This window comes from Protopterus annectens, chromosome 5.part1 (assembly GCF_019279795.1).
Source record: "Protopterus annectens isolate FY-2018-M chromosome 5.part1, PAN1.0, whole genome shotgun sequence".
Taxonomy (NCBI): Eukaryota; Metazoa; Chordata; order Ceratodontiformes; family Protopteridae; genus Protopterus; species Protopterus annectens.
Window position 1 is genome coordinate 571,079,572 of NC_056736.1, and position 20,100 is coordinate 571,099,671.

Below are 20,100 nucleotides of genomic sequence, written 5' to 3' on the forward strand. Positions count from 1 at the left end.
TGTAGAAAAGTCAAATGAATATTTACAAAGGGAGTTTGTTAGACTAACATGTTCACCTCTGTAGTGTTATTGTCATGTAATGCAACGTTTCCTGTATAGTCTCATTTAAACTAGTGCACATGCTTAAAACTGCTTTGTAATTGTCCCTTGTGTGGTCAGCTAATCTTTTTTTCATAACTTGCCTTCTGTTTCTAAACAGATTTTTTTCAAGATCTAAGTTGCTTTTTTTAAGTTTTTGTTTGTATTCCAGTGATGGAAACGTACTGGTCTTTTGACAAAGGTCCTTATTTATATTATAACATCTTCAAAAGGAATGAGCCCACCATGAGTGAGAAGGATCCTTTTGCCATTATTGTTATCTAGCCTAGCTTCAGATGGAGTAAACCTGACCGCTAAGCAATTCGGTAAATCATAAAAGGTCTTCCATTCATCAGAGAGAGATGTTTTCTCACTCAGTGGCTTTTCCCACTTATGGTTAATAGGTTTATAGAAGGTTACTAGGCTAGCGGCCCTAGAACCTTTACAAACCTAGCCATGTTAATCCAAGGTATCCTCATTTGTTCTTTTTGTGTAGTTTGCAGAACGAATTTATGAACAGTGCGGGTCTGTGAACAACGCAGGCTACCCCTGTCCATGAGGAACATGGATGTCACCCCAGGGGCGAATTTGTGGATTCCATTCAATTATCTAGGTCAGTGGTCTTCAACCTTTTTACACATTTTTAATTTTCTTGGGTGGCAAAAACCAGGGTACTGTTTGGCTAGGCTTATATAGGCCCTAGGGCCAATAGTCTAGTACCTACCTATGAACCTATGGGGACCAGTGAAAATTGGTGAATTTTTTTCAGGGACTGCTAAGGCAGAAATAAAAAACATTATTTATAAGGAACCAGTTAAAACAATTGCTATTTGAGCATTGTATAGCAAAGAATATAAAGTCTGAAACGTCAGTCCTTTTTATGAGGAACAGACTGAAAATATGGTGCAAAAATCTGGACATTCTGCAAAAGTCTGGACAGTTGAGAGGTACGCAACCTACCAACCTCTTAGACAGACACACACACACACACACACACACACACACACACACACACACACACACACACACACACACACACACACACACACACCTACCCATAGCTCTTAACCAAAAAGGGACAAATCAAGAAATAATAAGGGACACTTTTCATATATTAGTATTATTAACTTGAGACATTGACAAAATAACAGAACATGAGTGAATGTACATTTTTCTAAAGTAGAAGAAGTCTGTAACTCTAATTGTCATTATTTATTAAGTGCAATTCATCACCTTTTCTCCAAAAGTCACCACTTTTAGGTGGGATTAAGAGGGACACACCTAAAATTTCAGTCAAAATCAAGGATGTCCATGAAAATCAGGGAGAGTTGAGAGGTATGCACCTACTTACCTCCTTGTTACACACACACACACACACACACACACACACACACACACACACACACACACACACACACACACATACAACCTCTTAGCACAAAAAATCTGGGCAAAGCCAAAAATAATTCTGGGACAAAGCCCTCAAAATAGGGACAAACTGAGATTAAAAGGTATCATGTTATTTTTAATTTTCTGAAGGATATGAAGTCTGAAATGCCTGTCATTATTTAGTGAATTCTGTCCTCGTGGATTTACCACAGTAAACCCAAAAAAACCCACAAATTTTATGAGGAACAGACTAAAAATATGAGGCAAAAATCTGGACTTTCTGTGAAAATCTGGACAGTTGAGAGACACTTTCCTTCCTCTTTTTACCTACACACACACACACACACACACACACACACACACACCCCTACCTACCTATTTCACACACAAACATGCACACATAGACTTACCTACTTCTTACACACAGAGGCACACACACACATGTACACACACACACACACACACACACACACACACACACACACACACACACACACACACACACACACACACACACACACACCTGCCTCTCACTTGTCCACTCGTGGTCCACATTTCAAATGTCCTCTTGGCATTCAAATTCAGAGTGCAAATAAAACGAAGACATAAACAGCAGGTCACACGGACGCCTGCATCTGTTGGACTGGATGCAAAGGATGTTCTTATCAAAGAAGAACTCCCTTAAAAAAATGTTTTTTTTAATTAAAAAATAAGTCTCCTGGCCAGTGGCCCTCCTCTCAGCCAGCAGGGTCCCTAGTCTTTCACATACTGGCAGGAAATTTCTGCTGGATTGGTGACTGAAAAACACTGATCTAGGTTGCGTTTGAATAGGGTCAATGAGGAGCTCTGATCTGATGTTGTCAGTCTTCATTCATTCTTGATGAATGGGACTTGGTTCTGATTCTCGGAACCGGCTCGGCCGTTATACATCTCGCGCCAGCCAAAAAACTCTTAAGCTAAGAGACTACCCCATAATGCCCCTCTCTTCATTACCTCAGATCTCATTTGCTGCTCTGTCAGCAAGACTCATCAGCCATTGTTCTCAGGTAAGCCCTTAAAATTTTCTATTTTTAAGATAATTCCTTATTTTTTTCACTATCTATATATCTTGTATCTCTATATAATTGTTTTCAGCTGTGTGTTTGAATACTCTACCCTGTAACTTTGGTAATCTTTTGTTACCCTTGTCGGTAACTCTGTTTCCCACCTCTCTTACCTTTGTATGAGTGTGTGTTTAGCATTTGTTACAACATGAATTATTAAAATGGTGGAAAAACATAAAGGCACTTCTGGATTCAAACAGTGCCAAGACTGTGGAAGAAAGATGCCGAAGTCTGATGAGCATCTTTCATATGTTTATTGTGTAGGAGCTCCACATCTTGACCTAAATTGTGACATCTGCCAGGCCTTTAGTCACCAGGCCTTGGTCGAGCGTCGAAATAAACTCATTTTAAAGGGCTTGTCGGAAACTTCTTTTAGTGAAGCTTTGTCCAAGTCTGACTCCCCTCCGAGATCAGACCCTTCCAAAAAGAAGAGCCACTCAGTACCTGTGTCCCCCATGGCATCAGTGGCCCAGAAACATAAGGCCCTGGTTCCAACTACCTCCTTGGAACCGAAATCAAAGGTACTGAAGCTACAAACTCAAGAATCCTCAGCACTGACTACTGCTACTATGGTGCCTTTGGCACCAGCATCGGCACCTGCATCTTTGGTTTCCGGCTTGGTGCCAACTTCCAATGGTGCCTCAGCAGGCTTTACCCACTCACTTGGTGCTGAAACCAGATCCGATTCTCACAGGACGAGGTATTTACCTTCCATAGACCCCTTTGTGGGCCAGCTGCCCAGTCCCTTTCTGGATCGACCAGTGTCTCCTTTGGGATTATCTGTTCAGTCCTCCAGGAGTCTCTCCAAGATAGACATATTGAGATTGGTGTATCAACTGTTGGCAGTCAGAGGTATTTCTGCCCCTTCTCAGGCCCCTCTCCCACCTGGAGTTGAGGTATCTTCTGCAAGAACTCTTGCGCTATCTCCTGCTCCGACTGCCACCGGAGATTTGGAGCCAAGCAATTTGATTTCTCCTGTAACAGCTGTTCTGGTCCCATTAGGCATCCCTACATCGGCACCAGATGTTGCTTTGACTTCTTCGGTTCCCTCCTTGGAACACACAGATTCTCAGGGCTGAGGCTCCACTGATGGTTCCAAGGGTCTCAGATTGGCTCCTGTTTTTTTTTATTTGGAGTCAACCTTAGCTGTCGGGACTTTGTCAGCTGCAGGTTCTTCCCTGGCTCATGCTTCGAAGGGCAGACTCTTGGAGTGGGATGTGACCACGGTTCCAAGGTGGTCCTTCTTGGTTCTGGGCTCCCATTCCTCTTTGGAGGGTTCTGCCTTCCAGGATATGGAGAGAGCTTTAGTCTCTGCAGGCTCTCAACTGGTCCCTCCTGCATTGAAGTGTCATATTACCATATCTTCTGGTTCAGAGCTGACACCAATCTCCATGACAGGACAGTGAGCATTGAAGCTTCAAGTTACCCCTGTAAAGGGCCCCTCTTCTTCGGAATCTTCCTCAGAGATTCCCGCTGACGACCCCCACCCAAGAAGACATGAAAGAGGAAACACCTAGATTCCCTGGAAGAATCTGTCACTGAGGACACTGATTTCAATGAAGGGGAAGGTTCCCCCCCAGTCACCCCCTGAATATGTCTCCTTTGGGGACATCTTAGAGATCCTCAAGCAGAAGGGTAACTGGAAGTCCCAAGACCCAACCTTAGAGGAATCCATGTACTTGCAAGCATTTGGTGCTCGACCATCTATTTCCTGGGTGACCCTACCTGCTGATGACCTTATTAAACAGGTAGTGCAGCGGGCTTGGAAGGCCCCTGATTCCCTAGAGCCTGTTCCCTGGAGACTAGACAAAATTTTATCCCCAACAAGCAGAAGTCTACCTTTTACTTTTTTTTTAATTAATGTTCTCTACCTGTCAGCCATGATGACGAGCTTGTTTTTACCTGTTGGACTTTTTATTTTTTGTTTTTTTATTAAAGTTTTATATGTGTCAGCCGTGGTGATCAAGCTTGTTTTTACCTGTTAAAATTCTATCCCTGCAAGAGAACCACCAGTACTGAGCCAAGGGTTTAGCAGTAGATGCCATGGTGGTGGTACCTGCCACCAAGAAGGAACTTGCCGATGAGAGTCCTCCTGTACATCTGCTTAACTGTGAGTCTAGGATGATGGATGTATTTGTAAAGTGAGTCTGTGCTTCATTGACCTTCACACTCAGGTTCTTGAACTTTATGGCGACCTTTACTAGATTCCAAAGAGATCTCATTAAGGAGTTAGTGGACAATTTTGCTAGAGCTGTGTCTAATGAAGTGCAGGATAAGGTCCCCTCTCAGCTAGCCACCCTGGAGTCTATATCGAACTAGTCCATGCAGGTTATCTCACAGGCAGCCAAAGGCATGACCAGAGCAGCGGGTTCCAGTGTTGTTATAAGGCGACATGCCTGGATATGCTTTTGTGAATTCACGGAGCCCTTCAGGTCTTCTTTCGTTAGTGCTCCTTTTGACGGATCATCTTTGTTCGACTTCAAGGTGAAGGGCACACTAACCAGGTGTGAAAAGGATGGAAAGACCCTGTCTGCTGTGGGCATTCATTTTTCTACTCCTCAGCGATCCTACTCCAGGAATCAGAGGAGTGGAAAGATGTGGTTCAAGAAGTCCCAGGAGACCTTTCCAGGGTACATGTGATGGCAGCTTCCTTTGGGGGAGAGGGGGGAGCTCAGAGGGAAGACGTCAGCCGTGAGGCAGAGGTGGCCTGCGAAACCAGAGTTCCAGAGACTCCTTCCTTGGACAACCCTATGAGCGCTTCTGAAAGGAGGCCTGATTGCTTACCTCTGGAAGCAGTTGGCGGAAGACTCTCACTGCACTTGACAGCCTGGCAACAAGTAACCTCTGATACTTGGGTGCAGAGAATCATTACCAGAGGCTATAACATCCCTTTCACCCTTTTCCCAAGATCATTGGGAAAAATCCCCGTTGTTCCACCTTATCAGAGGGATCAAGCAGCCATAGAGGATCAAAAGCTGCTAGAAAAAAAGAGACATCCAAGAAGTCCCACCAGACCAGATAGGATCCGGGTTTTACTCCAGGTTCTTTTTAGTGCCAAAGAAGACGGGGACTAGAGGCCGATATTAGACCATAGCCTTCTGAACAAGTTTGTTCAGCAGACAAAATTCCGAATGGTCATGGTTCAGTCTATTCTCCCCTTAATAGGGGAGAACAATTGGATGTGCTGTGTAAGACCTTCAAGATGAGTATTACTACATAAAGATGGACAAACGCTCAAGAAGTTACCTCTGCTTTGGGTAGGGGCAAGTTATTATAAGTTCAGCGTGCTGCTCTTTGGCTGCATCACAGCCCCCAGAGTGTTCACCAAATGCATGGTAGCAGTCACGGCTCACATGAGACTACATGGATTCTGGGTGTTTCCTTATCTAAACGACTGGCTCCTCACCTCCCCTACCAGGCATCTACTGCTTCAAGCCACAGACTTTATCAAACACTACATCAGTGCTCTGAGCATAACAGTCAACAAAGAAAAGTCACAGCTGTCTCCCACTCAGGACCCAGAATTCATAGGAGCCTGCCTCAACACAGTTATGTGTATAGCTTCTCCACCCTTTCTCAGTCTCCAAAAGTCAAGGTCTCAAGTACAATTCATTTTAATAAAAAACAGTGTCCTGTCTACTTGTCCTTCAAAACCCTAGGATCTATGGTGGTGGCCATCACCTTGGTTCCCTTGGCAAGATTTCACATGAGGATACTTTATTGGCTTCTGGCTTCTCAGTGGTTCATTCTGTCTCATCTGATGACTCTCCCGATCTTAGTAACAGGCCGTTGCAAAAAGGATCTATCCTGGTGGATGCAGTCAGAAGAAATTGTAATGGACCGTCCCTTTGTTTCCCCTCAACCCAAGGCCATAGTGACCACAGGGCATCTCCCAGATAGGGTGGGGGGCATTATCTGGGAAGAACAGTCCAAGCTAACTTGCACATCAGTGTCCTGGAAATAAGAGCAGTGCTCCTAGCATTACAAGCCTTTCAATCTGCTCTTCCTTTGGGAACAGTTGTGATCCAATCAGACAAGATGTCAGTGGTATGGTACATCAACAAACAGGGTGGAACCAAATCCTACACTCTTTGCGGGAAGCTCTCAGAATGTGGCAATGGGTAATATCTTCCAACCACTTCCTGTGACAAAGCATATCCTGGGGAACTCCAGCGTGATAGTGGGCAAGCTGAGCAGACACATTCGACTGTCTCATGGTTGGTCTCTCAATCCCAAAGAGACAAAGGAAATCTTTTGCTGCTGGGGCCAGCCTTGTTGCAATCTCTTTGCCTCACCAGTGAACAACAAGTGCAGCAAATTCTTTGCCCTAATTCCCCCTCAGGGGGAGTCCCTGAGAGACTTGTTCCTGCTTGATTGGCCCTCAGGGCTTCTTTATGCCTCCCCCCACTTTCCCCTCATACCCTTCTTCCTAAAGAAAGCCCAAAGGTTGTGAAGCAAAGTGGCACAAGCTGTATAATGGCAGAGCTGGTTCCAAGGATTGGAACCAACTGTAATTTGTCAAGAATGAACGAAGATCACCAACACAGATGGAACAGTATGGTGAGTACTTGACTTCTTTTTTACATGAATAGGAAGTCTATTCCAGAGAATTATATCTGTCTCCAGCATGTTCTGTTAATGTCACAAGCTAGGTTGAGATCCCTAGAGTGAGTGACTATTGTGCCATTTGACTTTCAGACGTGCAGCATTTCCATTAGGGCAGGTTGGAGATTGCGAGATCCTGAGAAAATAATAGATGGAACACTGTCAGTGTGTTAGGAAGATGAAGTACATATATATTTTTTGGTTGCAGATTATACTGTTTGTAAAAGACTTACTCTGTTTAAGAAAGTATTTTATTCATCATACTTCAATACAGATTTTAGTAAGACTGAATCATGTAAGACGGTAACTCATGATGATGTAATAGGGTGCTAGCAAATCTTGTGTGTACAGTTCACAAATATGGAGACTGCATTTTGGTTTTGTTATTTAATGTTTTTCCTCTCCACCCCCCATGCATGAGTATGCACTTAACAAGTTGTATCTCAGTGTTCATTTCAACATTATTGATTATTTTTTGTATTGCTGACAGATATCCTCAACATTTTGTTATAAAGTATGTGAGATAAAACACGGAACTCCCCTGCACTATTTCTGCTGTTAGGTTTATTTAGATGATTTGGTGATGCTTATTAGATTTTTGCTTCTAGTTTACCATTTTATTTGGCTTTTTTCTCTCTCACCTACCTCCCTTTCTTGTACTGCTGTAGCAGGAAGTTGCAAAAATTAGAGGATACAGAATCCACTGAATGTAACTGTTACTAGCTGAGCATCTGCTGATGCTGGCTTGTTCTCATCAGCACCATAGTTAGTATTTTGTTGGGTTACTCAGTGCCGTTTGGTACTTATATCCACATAGTTGGCTGGTCATGGGGTTACTCTTGTACAGGAAAGAGAAAGAGTAATTTGTGGTGGCAGTGATGATCAACATGAGTAGCATAAAATACATGAGCTGAGGTGGAACAGGCACACTGTTATAATAAGACAACACGATGCAGTGACATGTTACGGCTGATAGTGAATGCCATACTCCGTACATATTGTATTGTCTTGTTACACATTAATCGTTAGTAATCTTTACCACTGTTCTTATTCAGAACATTTGTCTGAAGGTAATTAGTAATGTTTTTCCTCCTTAAGTTAATACGTTGCTGTTGCTCACATTTCCTTAAGCCCCAGACCTAAACATTCAAACTGTGGGGCAAATAACTGCTGCTGGTAAAGAATATGTTTTTGTGACCATGGTTACTCAGATGTGGTATCCATGCTTGCAGACGGAAGTTTGATACAACCAACCAATCACTTTGTAATGCTGCTGTATCGTTGTCCTTTATTCAGGCATGTAAGGATGTGAAGAATACCTTCAGTTTTGCCACTGGCAGTCATTCCAGAGTGACGGCTGGTGTAGCTGTTTGAGCACTGTTAAGAGTTAAGTATATTGGTACTCACTGAGTGCTGCAGCTCACACTACCTTTACTGCATTGGTACTCACAGAGTGCTACGTCTCACTCTACCTTTACTATAGTGGTACTCACTGAGTATTACGGCTCACCCTACCTTTACTCCCACTTGAGGTGTACTGTCATACTTCAACGACCTGGCAGTAACCAGTGCTTACTTATTATGCTGTCTGTGCACAGGTCCTTGAGTTTATGTTTGCAGCTATCATTGACATACTGCTAATAAATGAACAGGCAGGCCTTTTGTCTAAACAACCTATCTGAGATCTCTTCATGTATCCAGGCAAATGGTTTGTGCTCTAAACATTGCAGCGAATAGTTTGCTTTTGAGTTTAATAACATTCAACAAGCATTGTATTATCTGAAGGATTAGGATAGGAGACACAAACTCATAAATGTTCAACTTTGGTGGCTGGGACTGTGGCATAACAAGTAACTGTTTATACAAACAGCACTGTTGGCTTGAGGTGGCTTAGGTTTCAACTGTAGAAATGTTGCTGTGAAGATCTTTTGTTGACATTGTTTAATGCAAAACCTGACAGTTTTTTTCACTGATACTGTTTTAGAAATGTTTCAGCAATGCATTATTTTTAAGATTTAGGTTTGTATGTGCTTCTTATGATAAATTAGGCATTTCTGAAACAGAATTGAAGAAGAAAAAAAAATGGATTATTTTACAAATCTAAGTTCCCATAATATGGAACACTTCTGGGAATACTGGTAAAATCAGAGAAGTAAAAAAAGAATAATATTAGCTCTCATTTGGGACTCAAACCCAAGACCTTCAATATGTTATGCTGACGTCACTGCCACCAGACCAACAATTGCCTCTGCCTATACCCTTTCAGCTAAGACCATCCCCATTTAGCAATCAAGGTTAAATCACAAACATACACCAAAAATAAGGCTCTACGAGAAAACTGTAGCCTATCTATCCAGAGGCTGTTGTTGGCCCAGTGACATCAGCACAGTATGCTGGAGGTCATTGGTTTGAGCCCCAAATGAAAGCTGGTATTATCCTTGCTCTTCTATGATTCTGTCATTGCCTAAGCAGAAGGCTTTCTTTGTATTTGTCTGTATCTGTGTTTGTAATTTGGCCTTGATCTTCACACTGGGGGTTTCCTAACTAAAAGGTTAACACTGTAAATGAAATCTGAACACCTACTTCATTCAGAAGGAAATTATATTTCTCTTTTAAGTCCAACTTGTCTTTTTACATTTCCTTGATGATATGAGCATGCAAGTTCCTGGTATCGAATTACATCCAACTCAACCACCTTTTACTGCATCTTGTGTTGTGCCAGTTTGCACTTTAACTGTCTTAATCTTAATCTTAATCTCATTTTTGAATGTCTCCTTTACATCACCCAAGGCAGAACCTCCTCTGCTGTTGCTTTCTGTGCATCCATTTACTTGAGCCTGGAGATCCAGGCCTCTGGTTGCCATTTACCATCTTGGATTCTGTCTTTGTTGACTAACCTGATTTCTGTACTGGTTTGATGTCTTTCTTTTTATTTTTCTGGATCACATCATATAAATCCAGTCCTTCCCCAAAATACTCACCTTTTTATGGTTTGTAATTTTTAAGTTTAGACGACTGGTTTAATTCTGCCCACCAGATTACCAAGGAGCACATGTTCTCTAGAGCACCATCACCAGAAGCTGAAGTCTGTTTTTCGAGTTGTATTTCACAATAAGAGAGTGATATGTGGAGTAGATGTAATTAAGCAGTGTACTTACAGCATCACAGATTGAGAATCATTGAGAACTGGAGTGGGTGGGGGGTGGGAGTGGGTTGCTAAAAGTTGGTTATGCCCATTTTCCTACCATTGACAAAAGTGGTTTGTCTGTGCCAGTCACTCAGAGCCTTCCCCTGCAAGTCCTAGTGCTACAATTATTTCATATACCCACCTACATCTTTGTTCTGCCGACACTGATGACCAGTATGTCACACGTCAGCCTAGCACTCAGAAGGATATTTTCTACCAGCCACTGGCTGGCAGTTTTACAAGTCAGCCATGTATGAGAAATTGATTTTTTTTAGCAAGAAAGCATTGCGTTTGATTTGGTTGTGACAAGTGTTTTGGTTACATACATAGCAAAAGAGGCATTATACTCAATCATTGGTCTAATGAGTGCTGAGCGCAGCAGAACAATTACTTCCCAGGACCTGGATGCAATACCTCTAGCTCTTTAGATATTTAACCACTTCTACTGAGTACATATTGCATGTATCATTTTATTTTGCACTCTGTTCTACAGTACCTTACAAACTCATAATAGTCTCTTGAGTGTATTTTTTTTCGATTGTCAGAAAAATGTTGTAGTGGAAATTGCCCTCATGAGGCCCACTCCATCTACCTTTAAACTAATTAGTTATTTGATTAAATTATTTTGTATGCCACGCTTCTTTGTATTGCTGCATTATAGTTAGTAGTTTTATATCGCCTGTGGTTTAAGCAGCAGTGACTGCAAACTGAAACTGCTGAAATAACAGCAGGCATGCAGTGTTTTGGTACCGTTAGGGAGATAGTGAGCTCTTTGATACAGCTTAGCTAAGGAGTTGGACATAATTTAACAAACACTATTATGCTAATACATAATAGCTCTTTGCACGGTGTAGCTGAAGCAAAACTTTTTTTTCAGGATGTGTGAAACTATCAGGGAGCTATTGTAGCTGCTTGATACAGCTGAGTTTAGTTTGGGAGCAAATAACCATTCTGTGTGTACTGGGTATACAGAATGGCTTTGTTTTTGTCTTTAGTTTGTGGAGGACTTTTCTCCCCTTTTGTTAGTTGTAAAGTACATTTTTTCAATTGATCAACTTGTAGAGGATTTTTTTTAAACTGGGGAGGGATGACAAATGGGAGACTAGCGTACCTTTCACTCTCCACAATTTTATTCAATGTAGAAGTCCTTCCAAGATCACTGTTGCAGTATTTCTTACAAGAGAGATATCCTGCAAAGGGTTGCTGAACATCCAGCCAGCATAAGAAAGCCAAGCCTTCCACACCTTATATGTCTGATGTATGTCCTAAGTCTGAAGGTGGGAAGTACATAAGGGCTGTATGCATGCAAAGACCTCAGAACCTCTTTACCACCAATCTGAACCTAGCATTCAGTCATTGGTCTGTTGGTCATTCATCTCCGAGTTGATTACCTAGCCATTTCCGTGCATATGTAACCTGTTGAGGACCCTTCCTTTTGAAGTTTATTATGCTTTTAAGTACATGTCATCCAGCGAAGGGAAGTGTGATTGTGTGAGACAGATTCCCCATAAGGATCATCACAGTAACTACTTGTTCTGCTTGGGTGCAGAACACAACTATTGAGAGTGCTCCATTTGCCAATCCTTTATCTCTAATATCTTACGTAGCCATCTGTCTTCTTTATCTGTTTTCTTGGAAAAACAGCATCTTAAGCTTCTTGCCTAAGGTACAATGTCAGTTGATTCTTTCTGCCTTGGTGTTCAGGTTCTGCAAAAGGAGAAGCCTAATAAATTTAAATCAGGGACTTCAGCTGTCTTGCCCCAATTGGACATTTCTACTGTGTTCAGTGATACATTGAACAATCTGGTTCTAACACCAGCTCCTGTTATTGTGACCCAGCCAGTGTCTGATATGGGGTAGGCCACCCACACGTCTGCCAGGGCTGATCTCATGTCTGCTGCTGACAAGAAGGGGGATCCAAGGCTGAATATTTCAGGAGGGCTGGGGGGCTATTCCAGGAGTATCTGGTTCCCCTAATTGAGGTATGCCAGGGCTGTGACCCTCCCAAGATTTGTGCAGGCCGAAATCCCCACTGAGAAAGAGAAAAAGACTAAACATATTTTGCCTGTGGTAAGAGACCCTCAAAAGTAATGACATGATCAAGTCACATAGGGACTCTTTAAAGTGCTGATACCTCTGAAGCCACATCAGAGTTTTCAGGTGCCTTCTATTGTTGTGACCCCTTTTTTCCTGTACTCGTTTAAGGAAGTATAAGGAGTCTTCTTCAAAAGATGAGAACCTGGATTCTGATGAAGAATGTCTTGCCTATTGCTCTCAGATTCATTCTCTTTTAACTGTGGCCACTGATGAGGAGGATTCCCTCAATTCCTCTTTAGGGGATCTTTCTTTTAGGGATATTGCAATCAAAATGATGCTCCACTTCCAGTGAGAGAGTTTTGAAATGCCTGATGTTCTGCAGAGATGATATGATTTATTTCAGATGGAGACTCCCAAGCCTTCTGCTATTCCCCCACTTCTGTAAATGCTATTGGATACCTTATGTTCCTGCCTCACAGCATTCTGATTTTCAGCTTGCTGCTCCAAAAAAAAAAAAAAGAAGAAGAAAGTAACAAACAAATAAAAAAAAAACATCCAGTAGATTTTATAGGGTTCCCGATGGTCAGATGTTCCTTTATAAAAATCTTTCTTCTGATCCTTTTGTTATTTCTCTGTCTGCAGACAAACCTACTAATTGCCCACTTCCGCTAAACTCTTCCCTGCTGCTAAAGAAAGCAGAGCCATGGACAGATTCAGCAAGAAGGTTTATACGTCTCTTTCTTTGACTTTTAGAGCCATTAGCTATCATACTGACATGATGAGATGGATATTACCTCTTCTGTCTAAGCTTAGGGATGTCTTTAAGTGCTACTTCTGATTCTGACAATAAGTCCTCGGCCTTATCCATGCTTAGTTCTGCTTCTCAGGTAACCAGTCACGCCAGCAAGTGCAGCTATGATACTCTTGATGCTTCTTCCAGGTTGACTGAATCTGGGTCACTAATTTGCAGGTGTTCTTGACATAGACTTCATTTCCTTTTTGAGAATGTTAAAGCCAATTTTTTGGATTAATCCTTGGACACTCAGTTGATTCTGTGTCTGCTGACCTGTTTAAAGTTTTACAAGATAACAGTAAGGTGACACAAGACCTGAAACAAATCTTCCTTTGCCCGTCCCAAAGTATCAGAAGACGTATTCCCTTTAGAGTGTCATTTTCTTAAAAGGCAACAAAGATGGCCTCAAATGGGTAAGCTTCGCACTAAAGATAGATTTTTTTTGAGAAATCAGGGACAGGATTCTAAAAGTCAAAAGCACTTTCCTGACAAATGAACTTCCTTGTGACTACCTTCCATATCTTCCCCTCAGCCATGTTCCTCTTTTTAAAAGACAACAGAAAACCACAGACCAGTGAGTTATCTCACTTATCAAAAAAGGGTTATAGAATGACCCATACGTCTCTTCTTCTTTTCACAGGCATTCTTCAACCACCTCCAAACCAGTTATCTCTGTTTCCTCCACTCTGTCTGGATCTTATGGATCAGCCACTATCATGAGGATAGAGGTTTCTATCCTTGGATGGTCTTCATAATGAGGTAGGAGGTTTCCTAGAGACCAATTTTTGATCTTTCATTTCCCAACACCTTCTTTCTGGTGCCCAGTTTCAAGATGCTAACACTTCAGACTTTGTTTCCCTTACTTCTCTGCCAAGCCTTTATGGTAGGGTATCTTCACATTCCTGTTCATGATAAAAATTTACAATACAGGCAGCCTGGCATGATGCACTACAAAGCAAATAAAATACTTACACCCTAGGTAAACTTGTTGATCCAAACAAATACTTTTATTAAACCACAAAACAGTATTGAAAATTAAAAAGCTTAACTACTTTTGTCTTCTCACATCCTATAAGACTTCAGAATAGCCTGTCTTGGAATGGTTCTGATGGAAACTCCTTTGTATTACCTGAACAGCTTTGAAAGAATGTCATTAAGCCCAGGTGCCATGTTCACTCTCAGTGCCAGTTGTTTTTAATGAGCTAATCTTTTTTTTCCACTTGTTTAATGAGATAAAACTTTCCTCCCACACTAGTAACAGTTTGAACTGATCCATTTGTTGCACAGGGGATTACCATACAAAAATACCCACCATACTGTCTGAGAAAGATCATCTGTTGACTTGACACCTTTTTCCATTTGGCTTATCCTTGTCTGACTTTAGGCTTTATTCCAGAACCAGGATTATGGTGCCAAGACTCCTAGAGCTTCCTCGGTTACAGCTGGAAGGTTATTGGCCTGCAGTTAATTTATCGACACTTTGCAGTTCTCTGGCAGTACCTTGTTATATTGCTGAGCACTGCACTAGCGACATTTTTAGAAAGGGATATGCAAACACAATTTCTTGTTCAGCTGGGATACACTGTCTGCCAGATACACAAGGGAATGGAGCATACATATGTAGCAAAAGTATGCTGTCAACAGACAAATCAGCAACCTTAGGGAATAAAGGTGCTGGACTGCATTGTAACTGAAATTCCTGAAAGACCAGAAGGTTCTGAATTTTTAAGATTGCTCAATTACATAACTTCATTATATACATAATTAGAGGATGTGGAACGTGAGGCGTTTCTGGGAAAATTAAACTTAAAATATCATAAAACATTGCGTAACAAAGCTCCTCTTATTTCTGTGTTCATCACCCATCTTCTTAGCGTTGCCCTTATTATGCTTGGAATGTTGTCTGTTTCTGCTCGCCTCATTGATTTGAACTGCTGTACTATTTCTTTATCTTGCTGTCCTCAAATGAATATTTGCTGTAACACAGTTAAACAGTGCATAATTCTTTACAGTTATCAATGTAGCAATGAGTATCTGAATAAATACAGGCTATGGAAAATTAGCTTATGTGATCAAAAATGTTTTATGATTTTTTCTGTGTGTAGTCTGTTAGAATTTTAGGAGCTGATTTTTAATAGTAAAATAGCAAGAGGATGTCCTATTTTTGCAAAAGGGTAAGGATAGGATTGCAGAATCTAAGCAAGACCTAAGGTTACAAAGCCAACATTTTGCTTTTCATCCACTAACGTGGTTAATAGTATGACTAGTCAAGTTAATCCAAATGATTTAAATGTGCAACACATAAAAAAGTAACCGTCGGTTGTTGACATTGTTTCATGATTTCCAGATGGCGGAAAGTTGATGGGACTTAATGTAGAGATACGAATGTCCACCTTGTTTAAGATAACCATATTTGATTCTTTGGGAGGGGAATTTGTTTTTGCTTTCATTTCTTTTACTGAAAATAGTTCCTGTCTGTTTTTGTATGTTGACTTTAGTACAATCACTGTAAGACTACTTTCAGTCAGTCCTCTGAACTAAGATTCTCTGTGGATTGTTACAGTTTCTTCTACTCTGTACAAGTTTTGGGGGGAGAAACTAGTTCACACTAAGAATTCTTTGATTTGTATTTAAGCATGTAACTAGTTTGCTGAGCTTAAGAGTCTCGAATAGATTAACCTTCATATAATTTGACACATGTCTCTGTACTTAATGGTGTTTTTGTTTTTCTTATTTGTTTTTATTGAAATGTTTCATTCAAAATATGTCATCATAGCTTTTCATCTCTCGGAGCAGGAATGCTAGAGAAGGGTGCACAACTAAAGGTAATTTTAAAATATTAGTGGTGTAGAATAAGAAAATGTGCATTGATGCTGATTTGTTGAAGACTACAAGAGAGGTAAAAACCTGACATTTTTTGTATTCTAATCCTCAGTATTTGTCAGAAAATTTCAGATCAGAGAAAAAGTTAAGGCAAATTTAGAAATATCCTTGAAAAACAGAGAGAGGGGAAGTGTACAGATAAAGAAATGCACCACTGGCATAAATTTACAAAAGGTGAACCAGGAGCTTGTTCATTTACTGTCCATCTAATAAGTGAACATTAACTGTGTAAAGAGCTCATAGCATGTGCTTATTAGAATCAATGCCATGTTCCTAATATAGTCTTTGTAATGCCAAAACAAAGAATCTGATGGCTGGTGAAAAAAATCTGGAGAAACCAGACTGCTTTTAAATTTTATACGATTTATATTTAATTGTATTCATTTGTTGAATGAGTAAGCCTACAATACATAAAACTTTTCAGTAATGACCCTGGTTAAATGATTTACAAAGAATCACGCAACAGCCAAATTTAAGCTGAGGGAATTAAACCGTGGATTTCGCATTTGAAGTAACTTCATTTTGGTGCTAAAATATAGAACATGGTATGTTATGCTTTTCACCAGAGAATTCAGTTTAACTTTCACAGACACAATTTTGCTCACTTTTGTCCACATATGTAAGTGTGACAGGTTTGAGGATTTCAGTCTATAGTTCTGTCTTGTCAGTCTTGCAGGTTGAACTTATAAAGATTGAGGCTATTTATCTGACAAGGAAGGATAAGGCCTGTCCTACAGACTAAATGATCCAGGATCAGATAGTAACTTGGGAGCTGGAAGAGCTGGCTGTAGAGATTTGGAATGAGCTATTAATAGCAGCTTACCTCTCCTGGTGTGAGGGAGTTGGTCCTGTCCACTTGTGTGCTAACACCAGTTGGAGGCTGGTTGCCAGGGCAGAGCAGTACAAGACCAGGGCATGAACTTGGCCTGCTAAGCAGGTTTATTTATTTATTTATTTATTTATTTATTTACCAAGGTAGTACAGTATTGACCAATTTCAGGCTCAGTCCGGGTGAAGTGCAAAATATTACATAAACAAAAATACGGAAATATAAGCAATAACAGACTAATTACATAAAAATAATTGTATATATATACATTCTAGAGAACAAGCACGCTGCAATGTAAAATGAAGCAGAGCGTAAAATAATGCAAAAAAAGAAATCCTAAAATTCACAGGTTTACTAACTTTTAGTAAACCCCATACTTTTAAACCATTTTAGTGACCTGGTGAAAGCATGAAGAAAGCTTTTTTTGCAGCAATAGTCACCGTCTTGCTGGTCTGTTAGTCTTACTGCTAGATCATAATTAAAAAAAACAAAAAGATCATGTCCCACCATATGAGCTCAGTTCCCTCCTTTTCCTGCTTTTCTTCCTGATGACCTGTATCTCTCAAGTACTTACCAGGTTTACTGTGATGCTTTTGTGGTTGTCCCTAGGATCTAGCAGGCCTTTTCTCATCTCCTAATCTACCACAACCTAAAATGTTTGCTATCTGTATGTCAAGGCCACTCTTTGGCCAGTTTTTGTAATATATCTGAGACTCTTCCAGTGGTGTATTGTTAGAATCATTACACACATACATATTATCTAAAACCAAATCATTTTAAGCCTGACATCCTTAGACGCAGATTCTGAAGTATCTGCTCACCTGAATTAGTGTGATTTAACTATTTTCTATAGTTTTATAGTTTAGGATTTCTGAATATCATCTGATAAGACCATTCATAATTCTGGATGAGTAGAATAGGCTAGATCTACTGTCTAGATATCTGAAGATTTTTTATATTAAGTACATACTTTTTACATCAATATATTGTGGCAGTTTGTTCCAGTACATCATAATGGACTGTGTAATAAGTTTTAATAATCATTTTTAGCCTAGCTGAGGTTCTGCAGTTATCCATTAAATATGTAAAACCTGTGTTTCTGGAGTTGTAATCATTATGTAAAACATCAGTACTGTATTCAGTAACATCTTAGGTTGCTGACTGTGTATAGCTTTATAAGCTTCTAGTACTTAGAAAAACATTTGCGTTTGGCATTCTTGAAACCATTTCCTTAACTGTACACAGTGGGTAAGGCTTTCTTTTATTCACTTAATTTGGATCTTGTGGATCAATACAAATGCAATTGTTGACTTTCTTTGCATCAACAACCGTACTAATCTGTGTCGTGTCAGGAAGCTTAACACCAAAACAAGATATGGTCTAGCAGTTATGTGTTCTGTCTTCTTCTTCTTTTTTTTTCTTTTGGCTGTTCCCATTAGGGGTCACCACAGTTGATCATCTGTTTCCATTTCTTCCTGCTCTCTGCAACTTGCTCTGTCACACCAACCACCTGCATGTCCTCTCTCACCACATCCATAAACCTTATCTTAGGCCTTCCTCTTTTCCTCTTACCTGGCAGCTTCATCCTTAGCATCTTTTTCCCAATGTACCCAGCATCCCTCCTTAGCACATTTCCAAACCAATGCAATCTCGCCTCTCTGGCTTTGTCTCCAAACCATCCAACCTGGGCTAACCCTCTAATATACTTATTCCTAATCCTGTCTACCCTTGTCACACCCAGTACAAATCTTAACATCTTTAACTCTGCCACATCCAGCTCTTATGTGTTCTGTATTAAACTAAATTGTTTGTAATGTCTGTTTACCATATGACATGTTGATCATAGGTTCATAGGTAGGTACTAGGTTATTGGTCCTAGGGACTATACAAGCCTAGCCAAAAATGTACATTGGCTTTCGCCACCAAAGAAAATTATTTTCCTGTGCCCCTGTCAAGCAGAACCACAGAAGTGATCCCCGAGGTGAATTTCCTATTACCCATCCAATCATCAGGATTTTTCTTGAAGAGTGCTAATGAGGAGCTCTGTTTGACATAGATGAGTAGTCTGTTCCAGAGTATGGGAAGTCTATGGGACAGGAATCTATCCCTCCAGCATGTTCTGTTTATTGTGGTGACAAGATTTAGGTCCCTAGAGCGTGTAGCTCGGAGGGATTGGGATTTCTTTAAGTGGAGCATGTCCAACAGCTCTGGGTTTGACATAGCTTTGTATGTTAGGCAGAGATCACCTCTGAGTAGGCGATATGCGACGGAGTAAAGCTAGAGTTTTTTGAGACGGTCTGCGTAAGGCATCTGTTTGAGGCCAGTAATCCTCTTTGTGAGATATATTTGCAGCGTTTCCAGTTGTTGTAGATGTCTTGTGAGGTACATACCAAAAGGGGCGTTGTACTCTATAATGGGTCTAATGAGTGATGAGTAGAGGGGAACAATGACCTCTTTTTTTCTGGATGAGAAACCTTTTGTGATGAGGTGTGCCATGTAGAAGGATTTCCTGACCACTTTGGCGATGTGATTATCAAAGGAGAGAATACTGTCCACCTGTGTCCCAAGGTCTCTTATCACACTTTCAGTGTTAAGTAGACTACCGCCTATGTGGTAGTTCATGGGTACAGAATTTTTACCAAAGGGAATGACAATGCACTTTTTGGCATTGAGCTTGAGACCATGTCTTTGACACCAGGCATCTGTCTCAGTGAGGCCCTTTTGTAGGATGTCCATATCGTTAGGAGTTTCAATTATGGCTCCTAATTTGCAGTCATCTGCGAATTTAGTTAGACAAAGACCTTCTGTGTTAGCCTGTACTTCAGAGAAGTAGATACCAAACAGGAGAGGACCCAGGACTGAACCCTATGGTACTCCACTTCTTACTGGTCTGAAGTCTGATTTGGAGTCACAGTGTGAGTTCTTTCAGTAAGCCAATTGACAACCCATCTTGTGACATAGGGATTTATACCTAGTTTAGTGAGTTTATCTATAATTCCAGAGTGGGGGATGGTGTTGAATGCCTTGGCGAGATCTAGATAGGGTGTGTAAACCACCTTATCCTCATCCATGGCCTTGTTGACTACTTCAAAGAAGTCTATCAGGTTTAGGAGACATGATCTGCCTTTTACAAACCCAAATTGTGTGGGGTCCAGGGTTTGGAGATCTCCAGTGTCTTTGTTTATGAGTTCCATGA

The 20,100-nt window shown here is 40.8% G+C and overlaps 1 protein-coding gene across 1 annotated transcript in view; it reads left to right on the top strand.

Annotated features, from left to right (window-relative positions):
• CRYL1 (crystallin lambda 1) overlaps positions 1-20,100 on the top strand; it is a 1,333,661-nt gene that overhangs the window by 529,782 nt on the left and 783,779 nt on the right. The window lies entirely within an intron of this gene.